This window comes from Coregonus clupeaformis, chromosome 17, assembly GCF_020615455.1.
Source record: "Coregonus clupeaformis isolate EN_2021a chromosome 17, ASM2061545v1, whole genome shotgun sequence".
In the NCBI taxonomy this organism is placed as follows: domain Eukaryota; kingdom Metazoa; phylum Chordata; class Actinopteri; order Salmoniformes; family Salmonidae; genus Coregonus; species Coregonus clupeaformis.
In genome coordinates, this window is record NC_059208.1 from 69,451,772 (window position 1) to 69,472,080 (window position 20,309).

General features: G+C 44.8%; 1 pseudogene; it reads right to left on the reverse strand.

The window, feature by feature from the left end:
- Nucleotides 1–1,121: 1,121 nt before the first annotated feature.
- Nucleotides 1,122–20,194, reverse strand: LOC121585848 (annotated as a pseudogene).
- Between the last annotated feature and the right edge of the window lie 115 nt (nucleotides 20,195–20,309).

A 20,309-nucleotide genomic window follows, 5' to 3' on the forward strand; every position in this document is an offset into this window, starting at 1 on the left:
TTATTTAAATTGACTGATTTCCTTATATGAACTGTAACTCCGTAAAGTCGTTGAAATTGTTGCATGTTGTGTTTATATTTTTGTTCAGTATACATGGCATTGTTTAGACATATTACAAATTAAACACAACACAAACAAATAATTGCATCATTCATTGTTGGGTGTATTTAGTCTTGATGGTCATGCTATGCTAATCATGCTATGCTAATCATGCTATGCTAATCATGTATGAGCTGATTGGAAGCCCTACTCTTGCCATGTGAGCCACAAAGTAGTGAACACAGGGAGCATACAGTACATTCTTGAACAATTCATTTTACGTCTGCGTGAGTGGCCAGTAATTGATTAATCCAAACAAATATTTTGATCTGAAAGGAAAGCTAATGTTGATATCACAGACTGTTCAGGAAAGCCAATCAATCCTTCTAAGTGAGTTCTGCATCATTAGCCATGGAAAGATATTTATATCTTCATTAGAACAAATACTGGCACATCAAACAGAGGATGTAAGGAGCTTTCCGTATTTAGTTCCGTTCAGTCTGCCTCTGTTTTTCCATATGGATATCACTGTGCAGTGATGAACTTGGCTGGCTACTGGTCCTCTTGCATCAGTCTCACCAATAACAAGCCACATATGCCATACAAAAAGCAGGAAGCTGTGGGAGTAAAAAATAGTGCTCAAACACTGTTGAATCATATCAATTGAATAAGGTTTATTTACTTAATATTAACCTATAAATTGTATCAATATCATTGCCCATCTGACCTATGTAGCAAAAAGTAATTATGTTTTGAAAAAGAGAAGGTCATTCAATAATGAAAGATTATGATAGTGAGTGTTGTTTTAATGTACAGTGCAGGTAAAAATTATGACACTGAATTGACCACCAAGTACCCTTTCGGGAATGTGTGTGTGTGTGTGTGTGTTTTGTGTGTGTGTGTTTTGTGTGTGTGTGTGTGTGTTTTGTGTGTGTGTGTGTGTGTGTGTGTGTGTGTGTGTGTGTGTGTGTGTGTGTGTGTGTATCAGAGGGGTTGGGTACAGCAGAAGACACATTTCTGTCTGATATGGATAAAGTTTTCTTCTTCACGTTTCTACATGTCTCCGAACTTAAGTGTAATTCTCAAAGGGGATTGTGATTGCCTCTGTCCATGATCCGTTTCTTCAGGAAGAGGGTGGATCTGTAGAGGGCCACTAGAGGGATGGAGACACAGGGTAGAGCAGACAGCGCCACACAGATAGCAAACACCCAGCGGGGATAGGGCTGCACCTCAGCCATGGGGAAGTGGACCTATGGAAAGGAGAGGATGTGTTTTACCCAGTTCATCTAAAAATATATCTCATTTGCATCAATTTACTGGATGTAAAATGACTGGATTAAACAATAAGTAATATAATAATTTATTCATATCTGTATCTTGTCCTACTTCAGCCTGAAGTGATGCAACATTGCAACATGAATCAACATGCAACAAAATCTGTCTCTTACATAGTCAGGGTTCCATGCAGTGTAAGTGGGTAGAGTTTCAGCCTAGACTATCACATAAGCCAGGAAGACCACCAGCAGCATCAGAGGGCTGATCACTCTCCACTTGGCCTGCCAGAAAATGTTAGGCCTTCGCCCCGTCATCCGCTCTATGTCATCACTGAACCTGAGAACATAGAAACATTCTCAGATGAGTTTCAGAAAGAAAAACAAAGGTTTAGTACTATTTTGTTATCTTTGCACTTGAGATTGAGCTTGTTCACAAGTGAGATAATTTATAGATGAAAAAAAAATTATGAAGTAGTACTAAGTTGTTTATCCCATAGATGTAAACCACAGCGATTATCTCAAAGAAGGCTATGATGAGTAGAGGCAGGGATCCTACATAGCTGTTGTGTCAGTGTTTTGAGGTGGATGTGGGGTTGGAGTCAGGCGCAGGACACAGAAGCTTAGTCCAAACAGACTTTACTTGTCAGCAAATGACAATACAAAATAAAGGGCCTCAAATAACGGAGGCGAGCGATACGCAAAACAGTGCGTAAAACACTAAACATAAGCGATGCGCAAACAGTGCGTCAATACACTTAATAACAAGAATGCAAAATCCAAAACCTCAACGGACAGGCGTACAACAACACACAACTACAAACAAAACCAAAGGAAACGTATAGGTGACATAATCAGGACAGGATAAGACACAGGTGCACCAAACAGACAAAACCAAACAAACACAGAGAACATCAAACGGTAGCAGCTAGTACTCCGGGGACGACGAACGCCGAAGCCTGCCCGAACAAGGAGGAGGAGCAGCCTCGGCGGAATTCGTGACATGTTGAAGATCTCCAGCCAGTAGTTTCCTGAGCCCATGGTAAAGATCAGTGCCACAGTGAAGGAGGTGAGGCACATCAACCCTAAGAAAACAAACAGACAAATACATTATTATCCATGACAGTTTTTTAAAAATGTATATTTGAAAGTATTTTCTGACTTTATTAAACAGATAGAGAGAGAGAGAGGATGAAAGTTGGGAAAGCTAGAGAGAGTTTGTGTCAAAGGGCAGTTTAGACCAGATTTGAAACTTATGGCAACACCAGCATTACCGCTAGACTAGCCAGGCCATGACCAGCCAGACCACTACCAGCTAGGCCACCAGATATTAGAATAGCTGGGAACATTGGGTAGAATGTTTTGGAGTCTGTAGGAGCTTGAATGGTATGTCTACAGCCTAGTTAGAGTAGCCAGAAAAATGCATGTTTTTAGACGAGAAGAATAATCTATTTTCACGAAAAGAGTGTAGCATTCACAACCCTTTGCTAGGCTGAGAACATTGTGTAGAAATTGTTTCAAGTCTGTGAAAGCGTGTGTGGAATGCTAATATATACCTAGCAACTACTTTGCGCTATTCTGATTGGACAGATGTAATTTCATTGTTGGAGGAGAACAGAAATTAGTTGAATTGATGTATGACTGTAAATGTAGTCAGTTCATCATTAAATCTGCTAAATAATCTCCATCCAGTGTTTGTCTATATAAAGAGTCATCCATCCACCTTCCAAAGAACCCTCAAACTACATATTATTGTTTACCTGTGAAGATTTCTTTAGGCATCCACGAGGGCACCATTTTCAGGTCCAGCAGTGGTTTGAGGACCCCTTCTAGATTGCTAAACATGGAGGACAGGCCCAGGCAGAAGAGCATGATGAAGAACCGCCCATACCTTTATCACTGCCTCTGTGAACACTATGAAGGCCAGTCCTGTCCCTGAGGCACTCTACAGGTAAGAGACAGGAACACACACACACACGCAGGCAACACAACACACACAGGCACACACACACACACAGATACACGCAGGCAACACAAACACACACACACAAACACAGAGGGAGCGAGAAGAGAGAGGGTGAGATAGACACAGTCTTAAACAGTTTTTCGTAAACAAAATATGATAACATAATGACTTTATTATCCCCATGGGGAACTTTTGGTTGCACCTGGTCAAGCAAGGTTTGAAGATTGCACGTCTTCAAGTTGAGGTTAGCATCTTCCGACTGGTCGGTCTCATTCAGGTGGGTCAGCCAGTCTTTATAGTTTTCAGCTGTTATATTCTCATCTCCAATATTGAATGCATTTGTCAAGGCCATAATATTCCTGTAGAAGTGCATGTATAAAAATCATTATAAAAATGTACCAAGCCAATTGCAATAAAACAAAAATGTATATAAATGTCCAAGCCTGCATTGATTAACAAAATACTGAGACATATCCGATAACACAGTCATTGAGGTTAGCATTCGCCTTGAATCCAAGGATGGCAAAAATAGGAATGGATGCGTAGATGTAAAGCTGTTGGCACATCCCACTATAATCTGGAGGCGAAAGAAATGCACACCTGTTTAGGCGAGATGCTGGCTAATGGAGTAGAACACCTGTTTAGGAGAGGTGCTGGCTAATGGAGTAGAACACCTGTTTAGGAGAGGTGCTGGCTAATGGAGTAGAACACCTGTTTAGGAGAGGTGCTGACTAATGGAGTAGAACACCTGTTTAGGAGAGGTGCTGGCTAATGGAGTAGAACACCTGTTTAGGAGAGGTGCTGGCTAACGGAGTAGAACACCTGTTTAGGAGAGGTGCTGGCTAACGGAGTAGAACACCTGTTTAGGAGAGGTGCTGGCTAACGGAGTAGAACACCTGTTTAGGAGAGGTGCTGGCTAATGGAGTAGAACACCTGTTTAGGAGAGGTGCTGGCTAATGGAGTAGAACACCTGTTTAGGAGAGGTGCTGGCTAATGGAGTAGAACACCTGTTTAGGAGAGGTGCTGGCTAACGGAGTAGAACACCTGTTTAGGAGAGGTGCTGGCTAACGGAGTAGAACACCTGTTTAGGAGAGGTGCTGGCTAATGGAGTAGAACACCTGTTTAGGAGAGGTGCTGGCTAACGGAGTAGAACACCTGTTTAGGCGAGGTGCTGGCTAACGGAGTAGAACACCTGTTTAGGAGAGGTGCTGGCTAATGGAGTAGAACACCTGTTTAGGAGAGGTGCTGGCTAACGGAGTAGAACACTTGATAAAGGAGGAGAGCCTCACACTCTAGGAGCTCAGATGCAATAATTTAATAACCTGATAAACAACGATTCGACAGACAAGCTGTCTTCATCAGGGTATCAGGACACATCCCACTATAACAGCTTCACGTTCACAATTATTCCTGAAGGAAGAATACAATACAAATGTTTTAGTCACAAACAATTGAGCGATATTTTCAATTGTTTTCCGTTGTTGTTTACATATTGTAGGACAGTCACTGTCATGTGTGATGAATGTAGGTGCTCTTACTTCTGAGGATTGTAACTGGAGAACGCAAAGAGGCCTCCAAAGGCCAGTGACAGGGAGAAGAAGAGTTGAGTGGCAGCATCCAACCACACCTTAGGATTCTTCAGTGTTTCCCACTGCCAAGAGATGAGATTCAAAATAGTTACCGGAAATAACTGATATACTGCAGGACAGTGGCTTTACAATGAGGATGTTTTATTTTGAATTGTTTTCTCAGAATGTTGAGGAGGACCGTTCCTCTCTACCTCCCTGGAGGTGGTAGGCCTAATAAATAAAACATGTTTCCTCCTAATATCAGCCATCAGAACTACACAATGTGTTCATAAGGATGCTGTGTAAAGTTTCTCTCACATTTGAAGTGAACAGATATACCAGACCATCAGTTGCTCCTGGCAGGATCATGGCTCGGATCAGAAAGATGGTTAGCACAAGGTATGGGAATGTGGCTGTCACATACACTGCCTTTACAAAAAAAACACAGAAAACAGATACAAAGTCCCAACCTTTCTTGGTAGCATTTAGAAAAGTATACATTCACATTATTGGTGATGAAGAGTATAACTGGTTGATTTATGTCAACATATACAGCGGTAACATTCATTATGTTCCGGAAATGTTGTTCAATAACTTTCCTTTTAGTTATTATTGAGGGGGAGACATCTGTACAATAAAGATGGTTTCTAGCAGTAAAAATAACATTGCAACTGTGTGAATGTAGATTTTTCTGTTCACTTCCAAGGCTTTGTGAAGTCCAGACAACTGCTTGCTGACTGCCCATTGGGCCAGCTGCTTGCTGACTGCCCAATGGGAACCTAGACAACCAGTTTGAATACACACGGAAGCCCATCAGATGTTAATGGGCCATCAGCAGCCAATGAAGCATGTTCATTTACATCCTGTGAGAAGATCTGTGAGAGGGTTTTGTGCATGCAGGAACAGTCATGTATGCTATTTCTTTTTTTTACATAACAGTGTAGGTTAACAGAAAGAATAAACCATATAGATATCAAACAATCTTGATATAATATTGAATTATTGATATTGGTGCCCAGCACTAGTTTCTAGGAAATGTCAGAGATGATAACAAACCTTTCCAGTGGTCTCAATGCCACGAATGAAGCAGACATAGACGATACACCAATCTGTGGCCAGGCACATCACCAGCCACAATTGCAAGGACCCGCTGGTCTCAATATTGGGTGTTATGTTCAGTGTTTTCCAATACCAAAAGTAGTTCACTGCTGTGCTCTTCTCACATTCGCTCACATAACCTGCATAATCAAAGTGACAGAAATGGCTATAAAGATGTTTTAGAAAGTCATTTTGCATACATATGGTTTTTGTAAGAGATTCTGATTCAATACATTACATTTGATACAGTATAAATATTTTATGATAAATATTATTGTTTTCTAAGTCAATGTTGTGTAGTTCTAAAATATATAATTGGAATGGTAATTGATTATCTACCTAGCAACTACGTGCTCTATTCTGATTGGTCAGATGTTGGTTAATTGTTGGAAGGGAACAGGAAGTGGTTGAGTTAATGTATGGCTGTGAATATGGTTAGTTCATTATTAAATCTGCAAAATAGTAATCGGTCTCCATCCAGTGTTTGTCTACAATAAAGAGTCTTAAGTCCACTTTCTAAAGAACCCTCAAACTACGATAACTATTGAATGGCTGAAAAATATTGATTTGAATGGTCATCCATCCACTTTCTAAAGAACTCTCAACCTAAAATTACTTGATAACTATTGAATGGCTGAAAAATATTGACTTGAATAGAGTATTAAATACCTGTGAGGTTTTGGTTAACAGGACAGTCCCTCCAGGGTAGTGGATTTTGGAACGAGTGGAAGAAGTGCCAGAGGACCCAGGCCAGTTTGGTGTTGTAGAACAGCCCCACCAGGAAGCACACTATCATGGAGGCCACACCTGTGCACAGAGATAGTCCATGATTCAGACCCCCAGGCCAGCAGAACCTCTGTCTCCACTGAAGCCCATAAGGTGAGTGGGAACAATTCAATGGGAAAGAAGGGAAGTTAAATTCTCAGCATGAAAAGTAGATGATTGTAACTAGGGTTGCAAAATTCGAGTACATTTAGAAAATTCCCAGGTTTTCCAGAAATCTTGGTTGGAAGATTGCTTATTAATGAATTTTGCATCCATGAAACCTATAAAATACAATTTCTCAGATATTTCCAACAAACCATCACATTTCCAAACTGTTAGTAACAGTACACATGGAATTATTACACATGTAACTATTTCAGATCTGGATTTCCTTGATGCCAAACCAGCCCACCTACTCCTCCTAGATAGGGTGTGATTGAGTTCCAAACTCCAATGCTTCCCATACGGAGCCTCTGTCCAATGGCCAGCTCCAAATGCAGCAGGTGAAGGCCCTCAAACACCAAGGCAATGAGATAAGGGATCAGGAAAGCACCTTTGAAAGCAGAGTTAACTTTTAGTCAGAATAGCACTAGTAATGTTATTATTTATATGTTTATTTGTCAGGGATCATGTACAACATGCCATTGCACCAGATTTAGCAAGACAGCTAATTTTCATCTGTAGTCCCTGGACAGAAAACAATCAACATCAATACATCAATACATCAATACAATCCTACAATATAACACACAATTAATATATATATACACTACCAGTCAAAAGTTTGGACACACCTACTCATTCAACGGTTTTTCTTTATTTTTACAATTTTCTACATTGTAGAATAATAGTGAAGACATCAAAACTATGAAATAACACATGGAATCATGTAGTAACCAAAAAAGTGTTAACCAAGTCAAATATATTTAATATTTGAGATTCTTCAAATAGCCACCCTTTGCCTTGATGACAGCTTTGCACACTCTTGGTATTCTCTCAAACAGCTTCATGAGGTAGTCACCTGGAATGCATTTCAATTAACATGTGTGCTTTCTTCAAAGTTAATTTTTGGAATGTATTTCCTTCTTAATGCGTTTGAGCCAATCAGTTGTGTTGTGACAAGGTAGGGGGGGTAGAGAAGATAGCCCTATTTGGTAAAAGACCAAGTCCATATTATGGCAAGACAGCTCAAATAAGCAAAGAGAAACGACAGTCCATCATTACTTTAAGACATGAAAGTCAGTCAATACGGAACATTTCAAGAACTTTTAAAGTTTCTTCAAGTGCAGTCACAAAAACCATCAAGCGCTATGATGAAACTGGCCCTCATGAGGACCGTCACAGGAATGGAAGACCCAGAGTTACCTCCGCTGCAGAGGATAAGTTCATTAGAGTTACCAGCCTCAGAAATTGCAGCCCAAATAAATGCTTCACAGAGTTCAAGTCACAGACACATCTCAACATCAACTGTTCAGAGGGAACTGTGTGAATCAGGCCTTCATGGTCGAATTGCTGCAAAGAAACCACTACTAAAGGACACTAATAAGAACAAGAGACCTGCTTGGGCCAAGAAACACGAGCAATGGACATTAGACCGTTGGAAATTTGTCCTTTGGTCTGGAGTCCAAATTTGAGATTTTTGGTTCCAACCGCCGTGTCTTTGTGAGACATGGTGTGGGTGAACGGATGATCTCCGCATGTGTAGTTCTCACCGTAAAGCATGGAGGAGGAGATGCTATGTTGTGGGGGTGCTTTGCTGGTGACACTGTCTGTGATTTATTTAGAATTCAAGGAACACTTAACCAGCATGGCTACCACAGCATTCTGCAGCGATATGCCATCCCATCTGGTTTGGGCTTAGTGGGACTATCATTTGTTTTTCAACAGGACAATGACCGAACACACCTCCAAGCTGTGGAAGGGCTATTTGACCAAGAAGGAGAGTGATGGAGTTCTGCATCAGATGACCTGGCCTCCACAATCCCCCGACCTCAACCCAATTGAGATGGTTTGGGATGAGTCGGACCGCAGAGTGAAGGAAAAGCATGTGGGAACTCCTTCAAAACTGTTGGAAAAACATTCCAGGTGAAGCTGGTTGAGAGAATGCCAAGAGTGTCCAAAGCTGTCATCAAGGCAAAGGGTGGCTATTTGAAGAATCTCAAATATAAAATATATTTTGATTTGTTTAACACTTTTTTGGTTACTACATGATTCCATATGTGTTATTTCATAGTTTTGATGTCTTCACTATTATTCTACAATGTAAAAAATAGTACAAATAAAGAAAAACCCTTGAATGAGTAGGTGTGTCCAAACTTTTGACTGGTACTATATATCGATATATAAATAATAATGAAAATATATATAATTATCAAAAATATACAATAGACAATAACATGCTAATTTTACGTCAGAGTTTAAATGTCCCTTGGTCCTACAGTATCTGACATCTTAAGAGTGGGAATATCTTACCGTTCACATGACTGGTTTGCCTTCAGCCACTTCTTCAGGTTTGCCTTGAAGCTAGCAAAGGTATTTTACTCTCTCACACTGGTTGGCAGGTTATTCCATAATCTAGAAGCTCTGACTGAAAATGCTGTCTGGACAAATTTAGTGGACCTAAACTGAGTTGAGCAGTCCCCTCTGGTTGAAGCTCTTGTTGTCCTGGTATTGTCCTTGCAATATGTAACAAACTGCTTAAGAGGTGGTGGGGCAAGGTCATGAGTGACCTTAAACAGCAGAGAAGTGTTGGCAAGGCATAAGAAACTGTCAAAGCTCAGTAGGTTGTATTTCTTAATGACATTGCAGTGGTGATAAGTGTTTGGTTTTTCTATTTATAGAGCTTTTGAAGTGGTTTCATTGCTGTGATACTAGCTTGTGACCAGGTTGTGACACAGTACGAGAGACGGGATAAAATAAATGAGTACATGTACTTGTTTAGCAGCATTTGTTGACATTTGGTTTATGATCAATTTGAAATTTACCAGGTTGCGTTTTGCTGTTCCATATACTTGTTTTTTTTTGTTTTTGGAAGGAAAGGTTAGTCAATAATTAAAGTATTTAAAATGTGACACCAACTCGATCCTCTGTCCCTTTACAGTTACCTCAGGCTGATGGGTGTTTGTGCTAGCTGATAGGTTGTGGGTTGACAGTTTGGATAGCAGCACATTGTGGTTCACTGTGTCGAACACTTCCTTTAAATTTAAGAAAACAGCTCCCACAACTCCACCTTTGTCAAGTTTGGACTTTATTTCCTCGACAAAGAAGCAGTTTGCCGTTTCGGTTGAATGATGTGTCCTGAAACCAAACTGCATTGGATGGAGAGTGAACTGAGTTTAGGTGGGCTATTAATTGGTTGGCCACCACGTTTTCTACCACCTTGGATATGATTGGCAGAATGCTGATGGGCCTATAATTGGCCACATCAGTTGGATCTCTAGCCTTGAACATTGGTGTTATGACAGCAGATTTCCAGTCGTCAGGGAACACTGCTTGTTTAATTGTTAGATTTACCAGATAAGTCACTGTATATGATCGGTCTTATCTTGACAGTTAAGACTACAGTACTGAGACACGTGAGAAGGGTTTTGGATTTACATAAGTATTTATTTTAGGGATATTACTGTAGATCAAGTTTCAAGTTTTAATGTCACATGCACAAGTACAATGAAATGCCTTTCTTGCAAGCTCTAAACCCAACAATGTAGTGATCAACATCAATGTAGTACAAAAAAATTACAAGGTAGAACAAAAACACGAGAAATAAAAATAAGAAATAAGAACACCAGAAAGTAAGAAGCTATATACATAGGGTTGCAAAATGTTGGTAATTATCCCAAAATTACCAGGTTTTCCAGAAATCCTGGTTGGAGGATTCACGGATCTCCTGCTTATTCCCTCCTGATTCCAGAAGTCTTCCAACCAGGATTTCTGGAAAACCTGGCAATTTCTGGAAAGTTATCGGATTTTTGCAACACTAATTTCTCACAATAGATACTCACTTTTAGGAGCTGAGCGCTGGATACTGTACTTGTCCACTGTACAGTCGTGGTCAAAGTTTTAAGAATGACACAAGTATTGGTCTTCACAAAGTTTGCTGCTTCAGTGCTTTTAGATATTTTTGTCAGATGTTACTATGGTATACTGAAGTATAATTACAAGCATTCCATAAGTGTCAAAGGCTTTTATTGACAATTACATTAAGTTTATGCAAAGAGTCAATATTTGCAGAGTTGACCCTTCTTTTTCAAGACCTCTGCAATCCGCCCTGGCATGCTGTCAATTAACTTCTGGGCCACATCCTGACTGATGGCAGCCCATTCTTGCATAATCAATGCTTGGAGTTTGTCAGAATTTGTGCGTTTTTGTTATGTCCACCCGCCTCTTGAGGATCGACCACAAGTTCTCAATGGGATTAAGGTCTGGGGAGTTTCCTGACCATGGACCCAAAATTTCAATGTTTTGTTCCCGAGCCACTTAGTTATCACTTTTGCCTTATGGCAAGGTGCTCCATCATGCTGGAAAAGGCATTGTTCGTCATCAAACTGTTCTTGGCTGGTTGGGAGAAGTTGCTCTCGGAGGATGTGTTGGTACCATTCTTTATTCATGGCTGTGTTCTTAGGCAAAATTGTGAGTGAGCCCACTCCCTTGGCTGAGAAGCAACTCCACACATGAATGGTCTCAGGATGCTTTACTGTTGGCACGACACAGGACTGATGGTAGCGCTCACCTTGTCTTCTCCGGACAAGCTTATTTCCGGATGCCCCAAACAATCGGAAAGGGGATTCATCAGAGAAAATGACTTTACCCCAGTCCTCAGCAGTCCAATCCCTGTACCTTTTGCAGAATATCAGTCTGTCCCTGATGTTTTTCCTGGAGAGAAGTGGCTTCCTCATTGCCCTTCTTGACACCAGGCCATCCTCCAAAAGTCTTCGCCTCACTGTGTCACAACCCGGGCTAGAAACTCCGGTCTCAGATGTGGAGAGCTGGGGGTACTACCCCTTAGCCACAGAGGAGGTGTTGTAGGACCCAAATGAAACACCCAAGGCAATACTCCAGGCAAGTAGATTTAATGTTCCAAAACAGGAGGCAAAACAAAACAACTCCACGAGGGGAGAAAAACAAAACTAAAGATAACTTTGAACAACTTACTAGGACAGACACGGTGGGACAAAGCAGGAGACACATAGTCAGGACGCAATAACCAAGTGAGAAACAAGGGGAAAACACACAGCTAAAATACACAAGGGGAAACAAGGCACAGGTGACCTGGATCAAGCTAATTAGGACACATGAGGAAGAACTAAGGCAGAGGGGAACACAGGTGACCTCTAGAGGCCCGGAGACAAACAGGAGGCAGGAAGCTGACACACACGAGGAAGAACTAAGGCAGAGGGGAACACAGATGACCTCTAGAGGCCCGGAGACAAACAGGAGGCAGGAAGCTGACAGGACCCCTCCTCTAGGAACGACTCCTGACGTTCCTTCCAGAACACCCTGGCCCCAGGGTGCGAAAATCTCGGATCAAACCTGGGTCCAGGATGTCCCTGGCTGGAACCCAGGAGCGCTCCTCCGGCCCGTAGCCCTCCCAGTCCACCAGATACTGCAGAGAGTTCTGGACCCTCCTGGAGTCCAGTATCCGGCGGACTGTGTAGGCTGGCTGGCCGTCAATGATCCTGGGAGGTGGCGGGGGTCTGCGTGGGGGGGCAAAGGGAGAAGACAAGACAGGTTTAAGGAGTGAAACATGGAAAGTGGGGTTAACTCTAAGGGAGCGAGGGAGAACCAAACGATACGACACAGGGTTAACCTTTCTAGCAATGCGGAAAGGCCCGATGTATCTCTGGGAAAGCTTCCTGGATTCGACCTGGAGGGGCAGGTTCTTTGTGGCCAACCAAACTCTCTGACCAGCTCGGAAACTAGGGGCCGTCCGGCGGTGGCGATTAGCCTGACTTTGGTATCTCTGGGAGGTCCGAAGGAGGGCACGCCTGGCCTTCTTCCAGGTCCGCCTACAGCGTTGGACAAAGCGCTGGGCCGAGGGAACACCAACTTGCGCCTCCTCCTCTGGAAACAATGGAGGGTTGTAACCGAACTGGCATTCGAAGGGGGACAATCCGGTGGCTGAGGACTGGAGGGTGTTGTGGGCATATTCAGCCCAAATGATATAGGTGGCCCAAGACGTGGGATTACTGGCCGCCATACACCGCAGGGTGGTCTCCAGATCCTGATTAATCCGTTCCGTTTGGCCATTAGACTCTGGATGGAACCCCGACGATAGGCTGGCTGTGGCCCCAACAAGCCTGCAGAAGGCCCCCAAAACCGGGACGAGAATTGGGGACCTCGGTCAGAGACCACGCTCAGGGGAATACCAAATATCCGGAAGACATGGTTCATGAGGAGCTCAGCAGTCTCCTTAGCCGAGGGCAGCTTGGGCAGGGGAATAAACCGGGCAGCCTTAGAGAACCGGTCTCACCACCACTAGGATGACGGTGTTGCCCTGGGATAGAGGAAGTCCCGTAACAAAGTCCAGAGAAAGGTGTGACCATGGCCTTCGAGGAACAGGTAAGGGATGGAGCAGTCCCTGGGGTCGCTGGCGTGTCGACTTTCCCTGGTTGCACACAGGGCAGGCCTCAACATAGACCTGCATGTCCTTCTTGATGGACGGCCACCAAAACCGCCGTCGGAGGAACTCCAGTGTGCGAGCACTGCCTGGATGGCATGTCAAGGGCGACTCATGACCCCACTGCAAGACGCGGCCCCGAACAGAGAGAGGAACGTACAGGCGACCGGCAGGACCACCGCCTGGATCGGGCTCCTGGACAAGAGCTTCGTACCCTCTTTCTAGTTCCCACTGAAGAGGTGCGACGATCCTAGACCTCGGAATAATCGATGCCAAGGGCTTCTCTTGTAACTCGGGAGAATAGACTCGAGACAGAGCATCCGGCTTGACGTTCTTGGTGCCAGGTCGGTAAGTCAGGAGGAACTGGAATCGATTAAAGAAAAGGGACCATCGTGCTTGCCGAGGGTTCATCCGCTTAGCCTGTTGGAGATATTCCAGGTTCTTGTGGTCTGTGAGAACCTGGAAAGGGTGCTGAGCCCCTCAAGCCAATGGCGCCACTCTTCCAATGCCAGTTTTACCGCAAGCAACTCTAGATCCCCCACGTGGTAGTTGCGCTCGGCCTCAGACAGGCGGCGAGACATGAAGGCACAAGGGTGTAATCTCCCATCCGCACCCCTCTGTGACAGGACGGCTCCCACCCCCCACCTCTGAGGCGTCCACCTCCACCACGAAAGGTCTCTCTGGGTCAGGGGTCACCAGAATCGGAGCAGACGTGAAGCGGCGCTTGAGATCCTCGAAGGCCCCTGCTGCTTCCGGACCCCAGTGAATCTTGGTCCCTCCTCCCTTGGTAAGCGTCGTCAAGGGGGCTACCACCGAGCTGAAATTCTTAATGAACTTCCGATAGAAGTTAGAAAAGCCAATGAACCGTTGAACCTCCTTGACCGTGGCAGGTGTGGGCCAATCGTGGACCGCCTTGACCTTCTTGGGATCCATCTCTAGGTGCCCGGGAGTGACAATAAACCCGAGAAACTGAGTCTGAGAAACATGAAATTCACACTTCTCAGGCTTAACGTAGAGGTGATTGTCAAGGAGCCTCTGGAGAACCCTGCTAACATGCCCCTCATGCTCCTTCAGTGACCTCGAGAAGATGAGGATATCGTCCAGGTACACGAAGACGAACAGATTAAGCATATCCCGGAGAACATCATTAATCAGGGCTTGGAATACTGAGGGGGCATTGGTGAGCCCGAACGGCATCACCCGATATTCATAGTGCCCCGTGGGCGTGTTGAACGCCGTCTTCCATTCGTCTCCTTGCCGGATCCGCACGAGATGGTAAGCATTGCGGAGATCCAGCTTAGTAAAAATGGAAGCCCCTTGAAGCAGCTCAAAAGCAGTGGCCATGAGAGGAAGGGGGGTATCGATTCCGAACCGTGATCTTGTTGAGTCCCCGGTAATCAATACAAGGCCTAAGACCCCCGTCTTTCTTTTCAACAAAAGAAGCCCGCCCCAGCCGGGGAAGTAGAGGCATAGATGAGACCGGCTGCCAAGGACTCCTTAATGTAGGTGTCCATAGCTGCGTGCTCGGGGGAGGACAAGGAAAAGATCCGACCTCTAGGAGGGCAGCACCCAGGGAGTAGATCAATGGCACAGTCATACGTGCGATGAGGCGGTAAGGAAGTAGCCCGGGCCTTGCTGAACACTGCCTTGAACCGATGGTAAACACTGGGGACTCGGGAGACGTCAACAGACTCTTGAAACTGGGTACTAGGGGCTGAGGGACTCTGAAGCATGCAGGTGAGTTGGCAGGCGGGACCCCAGCTTAGAATGGTGCCCGTAGGCCAGTCGATCTGGGGATTATGTCTGCATAGCCAAGGGTGACCCAGGATAATAGGATACTCGGGAGAGTCAATGAGATAGAAGGTCTCCTCCTGCTGGTGTTGAGAGATGGTAAGTCGCAGGGACTGAGTCGCCTCGGTAACCTTTCCTGGTTCCAGAGGTCTGCCATCTAAGGCTGTAACTGCCTGGGGTTGAGGAAGTAGTTGGGTAGGGATCTTAAGTTCCTTAGCCAAGGTTACATCCAGGAAATCACCTGCGGCACCGGAATCGATCATAGCCTGGACCCGATGCTGGTGGCCCCCCCAGGACAGAGTGGCTGGAATAGCCAGGACAGCGTTAGTAGGAGGCGCTCTAACTCTCCCCATCACAGCCCTCCTGTAGCTGGGCGGGGACAGGCGTTTCCCGAAAGCTCGGGGCAAGTGGAGCGGAAGTGGCCGGCAACCCCGCAGTAGAGGCACCGACGTTCCCTCATGTGACGTTCCCTTTCGTTGGGAGAAAGCCTGGAACGGCCTAACTGCATGCTCTCCGGGGAATCCTGGAGCAGTTCAGGAGCCGGGGAAGCTCTGAATGACGGAGTCCAAACAGGAGAAACAGAGCTGCTCAGAGGAACTTGGGAATGAGACACCTGACGGCGAGCCGTTCTCCGCTCTCTTAGACGATTGTCCAGGCGGATGGCCAAGGCTATGAGGGACTCGAGATCACCAGCTGGTTCTCGGGTGGCTAACTCATCTTGAAGGGGCTCAGATAACCCTCCCTGAAAGCAGACCCTCAGCGCTTCATCATTCCATCCGCTCCTTGCTGCTATGGTCCGGAAATCAATGGCAAAATCTGCCGTGCTTCGGGGCCCCTGACGGAGAGACAGTAGGCGCTGGAAGCCTCCCGCCCACTGACAGGATGATCGAACACCCGCTTGAACTCTTCTACAAATGCAGCGTGGGAGTCACAACAGGCCTCCTGGGACTGCCACACCGCAGAAGCCCAGGCGAGCGCCTTGTCTGAAAGAAGGGTAATGATGTAGGCAATCTTGGAACGGTCTGTGGGAAAACTTGAGGGTTGGAGCTCGAAGGTGAGGGAGCATTGGGTGAGGAAACCCTGGCAAGAGCTTGGATCCCCAGAAAAGGGCTTGGGAGGTGGTAGTCGGGGCTCCGCCAACCGAGACGACCTGTCGTCACTGGGGGTGACCTGGGGGAAGGGAGAGGACCAGGGAGGTGTTCAAAGAGCTGGCGGAGGGAACTCATCATTTCGGCCAGGAGTTGAGAATGACTAGCCATCAGCTCCTCTTGTCGGCTGAGAACGGCTTCATGGCGCTGGAAAGAAGCCTCATGTCGAGTGATCACCGCCAACAGGTCCGGGGAACTGAGTGTTTCTGGGTCCATGATTGACTTGGTTATTCTGTCACAACCCGGGCTAGAAACTCCGGTCTCAGATGTGGAGAGCTGGGGGTACTACCCCTTAGCCACAGAGGAGGTGTTGTAGGACCCAAATGAAACACCCAAGGCAATACTCCAGGCAAGTAGATTTAATGTTCCAAAACAGGAGGCAAAACAAAACAACTCCACGAGGGGAGAAAAACAAACTAAAGATAACTTTGAACAACTTACTAGGACAGACACGGTGGGACAAAGCAGGAGACACATAGTCAGGACGCAATAACCAAGTGAGAAACAAGGGGAAAACACACAGCTAAAATACACAAGGGGAAACAAGGCACAGGTGACCTGGATCAAGCTAATTAGGACACATGAGGAAGAACTAAGGCAGAGGGGAACACAGATGACCTCTAGAGGCCCGGAGACAAACAGGAGGCAGGAAGCTGACACACACGAGGAAGAACTAAGGCAGAGGGGAACACAGATGACCTCTAGAGGCCCGGAGACAAACAGGAGGCAGGAAGCTGACACACTGTGCGTGCAGATGCACTCACACCTGCCTGCTGCCATTCCTGAGCAAGCTCTGCACTGGTGGTGCCCTGATCCCACAGCTGAATCAACTTTAGGAGACGGTCCTGGCGCTTGCTGGACTTTCTTGGGCGCCCTGAAGCCTTCTTCACAACAATTGAACCTCTCTCCTTGAAGTTCTTGATGATCCGATAAGTGGTTGATTTAGGTGCAATCTTACTAGCAGCAATATCCTTGCCTGTGAAGCCCTTTTTGTGCAAAGCAATGATGATGTTATGTGTTTCCTTGCAGGTAACCATGGTTAACAGAGGAAGAACAATGATTTCAAGCACCACCCTCCTTTTAAAGCTTCCAGTCTGTTATTCTAACTCAATCAGCATGACAGAGTGATCTCCAGCCTTGTCCTCGTCAACACTCTCACCTGTGTTAACGAGAGAATCACTGACATGATGTCAGCTGGTCCTTTTGTGGCAGGGCTGAAATGCAGTGGAAATGTTTTTTAGGGATTAAGTTCATTTTTATGGCAAAGAGGGACTTTGCTATTAATTGCAATTCATCTGATCACTCTTCATAACATTCTGGAGTATATGCAAATTGCCATCATAAAAACTGAGGCAGCAAAACTTTTGACCACGACTGTATAACATCACAGTCAGGTTATCAAAATGGCATGATCTTGAACCATCCTGATAGTATTTCTACAGTGGGTCAATGATAGGTAGGACTAACATCAAATATTACGGTGACGGTTAAGTTAAGTGCCAAACAAAACAAGCTAAACAATGTGCTCTAACAGTAGGATATTTTCCATCTCACTGCCCTGTTTGAGATCTAATTATCAAGTGTTATGTAAAAAATAGATAAGTTAAAAAAATAAAAATTCAAGAGCAGCAGTAAAATAAAATAACTTTAGCGAGGCTATATACAGGGGGTACCGGTACAGAGTCAATGTGCGGGGGCACCGGGTAGTTGAGGTAATTGAGGTAATATGTACATGTGTGTAGAGTTAAAGTGACTATGCATAGTCATGCATAGATAATAAACAGAGTAGCAGCAGTGTAAAAGAGGGGGTAGGGTGGCTGGAGTCTTTGACAATTTTGAGGGCCTTCCTCTGACACCGCCTGGTATAGAGGTCCTGGATGGCAGGAAGCTTGGCCCCAGTGATATACTGGGCCGTACGCAATACCCTCTGTAGTGCCTTGCGGTCGGAGGCCGAGCAGTTGCCATACCAGGCGGTGATGCAACCAGTCAGGATGCTCTTGATGGTGCAGCTCTATAACTTTGAGGATCTGAGGAACCATGCCAAATCTTTTCAGTTTCCTGAAGGGGAATAGGTTTTGTGGTGCCATCTTTACGACTGTCTTGGTGTGTTTGGACCATGATAGTTTGTTGGTGCTATCGGAAGAATCCCGGAACATATTCCAGTCTGTGCTAGCAAAACAGTCCTGTAGCTTAGCATCTGCGTCATCTGACCACTTCCTTATTAACCGAGTCACTGGTGCTTCCTGCTTTAGTTTTTGCTTATAAGTAGGAATCAGGAGGATAGAGTTATGGTCAGATTTGCCAAATGGAGGGCGAGGGAGAGCTTTGTACACGTTTCTGTGTGTGGAGTAAAGGTGGTCTAGATTTTTTTTCCCTCTGGTTGCACATTTAACGAGCTGGTAGAAATTAGGTAGAACGAATTTAAGTTTCCCTTCGTTAAAGTCCCCGGCCACTAGGAGCGCTGTCTCTGGTTAGGCGTTTTCCTGTTTACTTATACAGCTCATTGAGTGCAATCTTAGTGCCAGAATCGGTTTGTGGTGGTAAATAGACAGCTACGAAAAATATAGATGAAAACTCTCTTGGTGAATAGTGTGGTCTACAGCTTATCATGAGATAATCCTTCTACCCCCCCCAAAAAATAAAATAAAAAAAATAAAAAATAAATTGTAAAGTGGTTAACCCACTGGCTATAGGGTGAATGCACCAATTTGTAAGTCGCTAAATGACTTAAATGTAAATGTAATGAGATACTCTACCTCAGGTGAGAAAAACCTTGAGACTTCCTTAGTATTAGATTTTCTGCACCAGCTGTTGTTTACAAATATACACAGACCGCCACCCCTTGTCTTACCGGAGTCAGCCGTTCTATCCTGCCAAAGCTCAGCTGGTAGAGCACGGCGCTTGTAATGCCAAGGTAGTGGGTTCGATCCCCGGGACCACCCATACACAAAAATGTATGCACACATGACTGTAAGTCGCTTTGGATAAAAGCGTCTGCTAAATGGCATATTATTATTATTATTATTATTATATCCCGCCAGCTGTATGTTATCCATGTCGTCGTTCAGCCACGACTCGGTGAAACATAAGATATTACAGTTTTTAATGTCCCGTTGGTAGGATAATCTTAATCTTAGGTCGTCCAATTTATTTTCAAATGATTGAACATTGGCTAATAGGATTGATGGAAAAGGCAGTTTACTCGCTCGCCGTCAGATCCTTACAAGGCACCCCAACCTACCTCCACGATATCTCTGTCTCTTTCTCATGTGAATGACGGGGATTTGGGCCTTGTCGGGTGTCTGTAGAATATCCTTCGCGTCTGACTCGTTGAAGAACAAATCTTTGTCCAATACGAGGTGAGTAATTGCTGTCCTGATATCCAGAAGCTCTTTTTGGTCATAAGAGACGGTGGCAGAAACATTACAGAATAAATTACAAATAACGCGACAAAACACACATAATAGTACAATTGGTTAGAGGGCTGTAAAACGGCAGCCATCTTCTCCGGCGCCATCTTGAGTTAAGACCATTTTTGATGGTCTCTGTTTTGTTTTTTAAATCCCAAATATTTGATGGTCTTGAATTTGACTCGTCTTGCTCTGGTCGTGATTTGGACTTCAATAGCTTTGATCTCAGTCTTGAGTCTGACTTGAATAAGGTGGTCTCAGCTACAACACTGTTCAGCTCACCACCAATAGAAACATAAATACACTGTAGTGTTCTTCTAGACGTCATACTGTAGATGAAGGACTGTTACCTCCTCCATAGATCTGACACAAGTAAGGGAATCTCCAGACATTATCCAGACCCACAGCAAAACCTATACAAGTCAGCAGATATTGGACCTTGTTGTCCCACTTGGGCCGTTCACTCCTGTCCTTAATATCCTTAGTAGCCTCATCAACCGCACTCATCTCGTTACTATCCATCTCCTGGTGGTTGTGAACTATGGTATGCAACTATTCTGCCCTGACCATGTCCTCTCAGTCTTCATATATTACATGAGGAACCTCCCTAAATCCTTTCTGCCTGACTCTACATCAG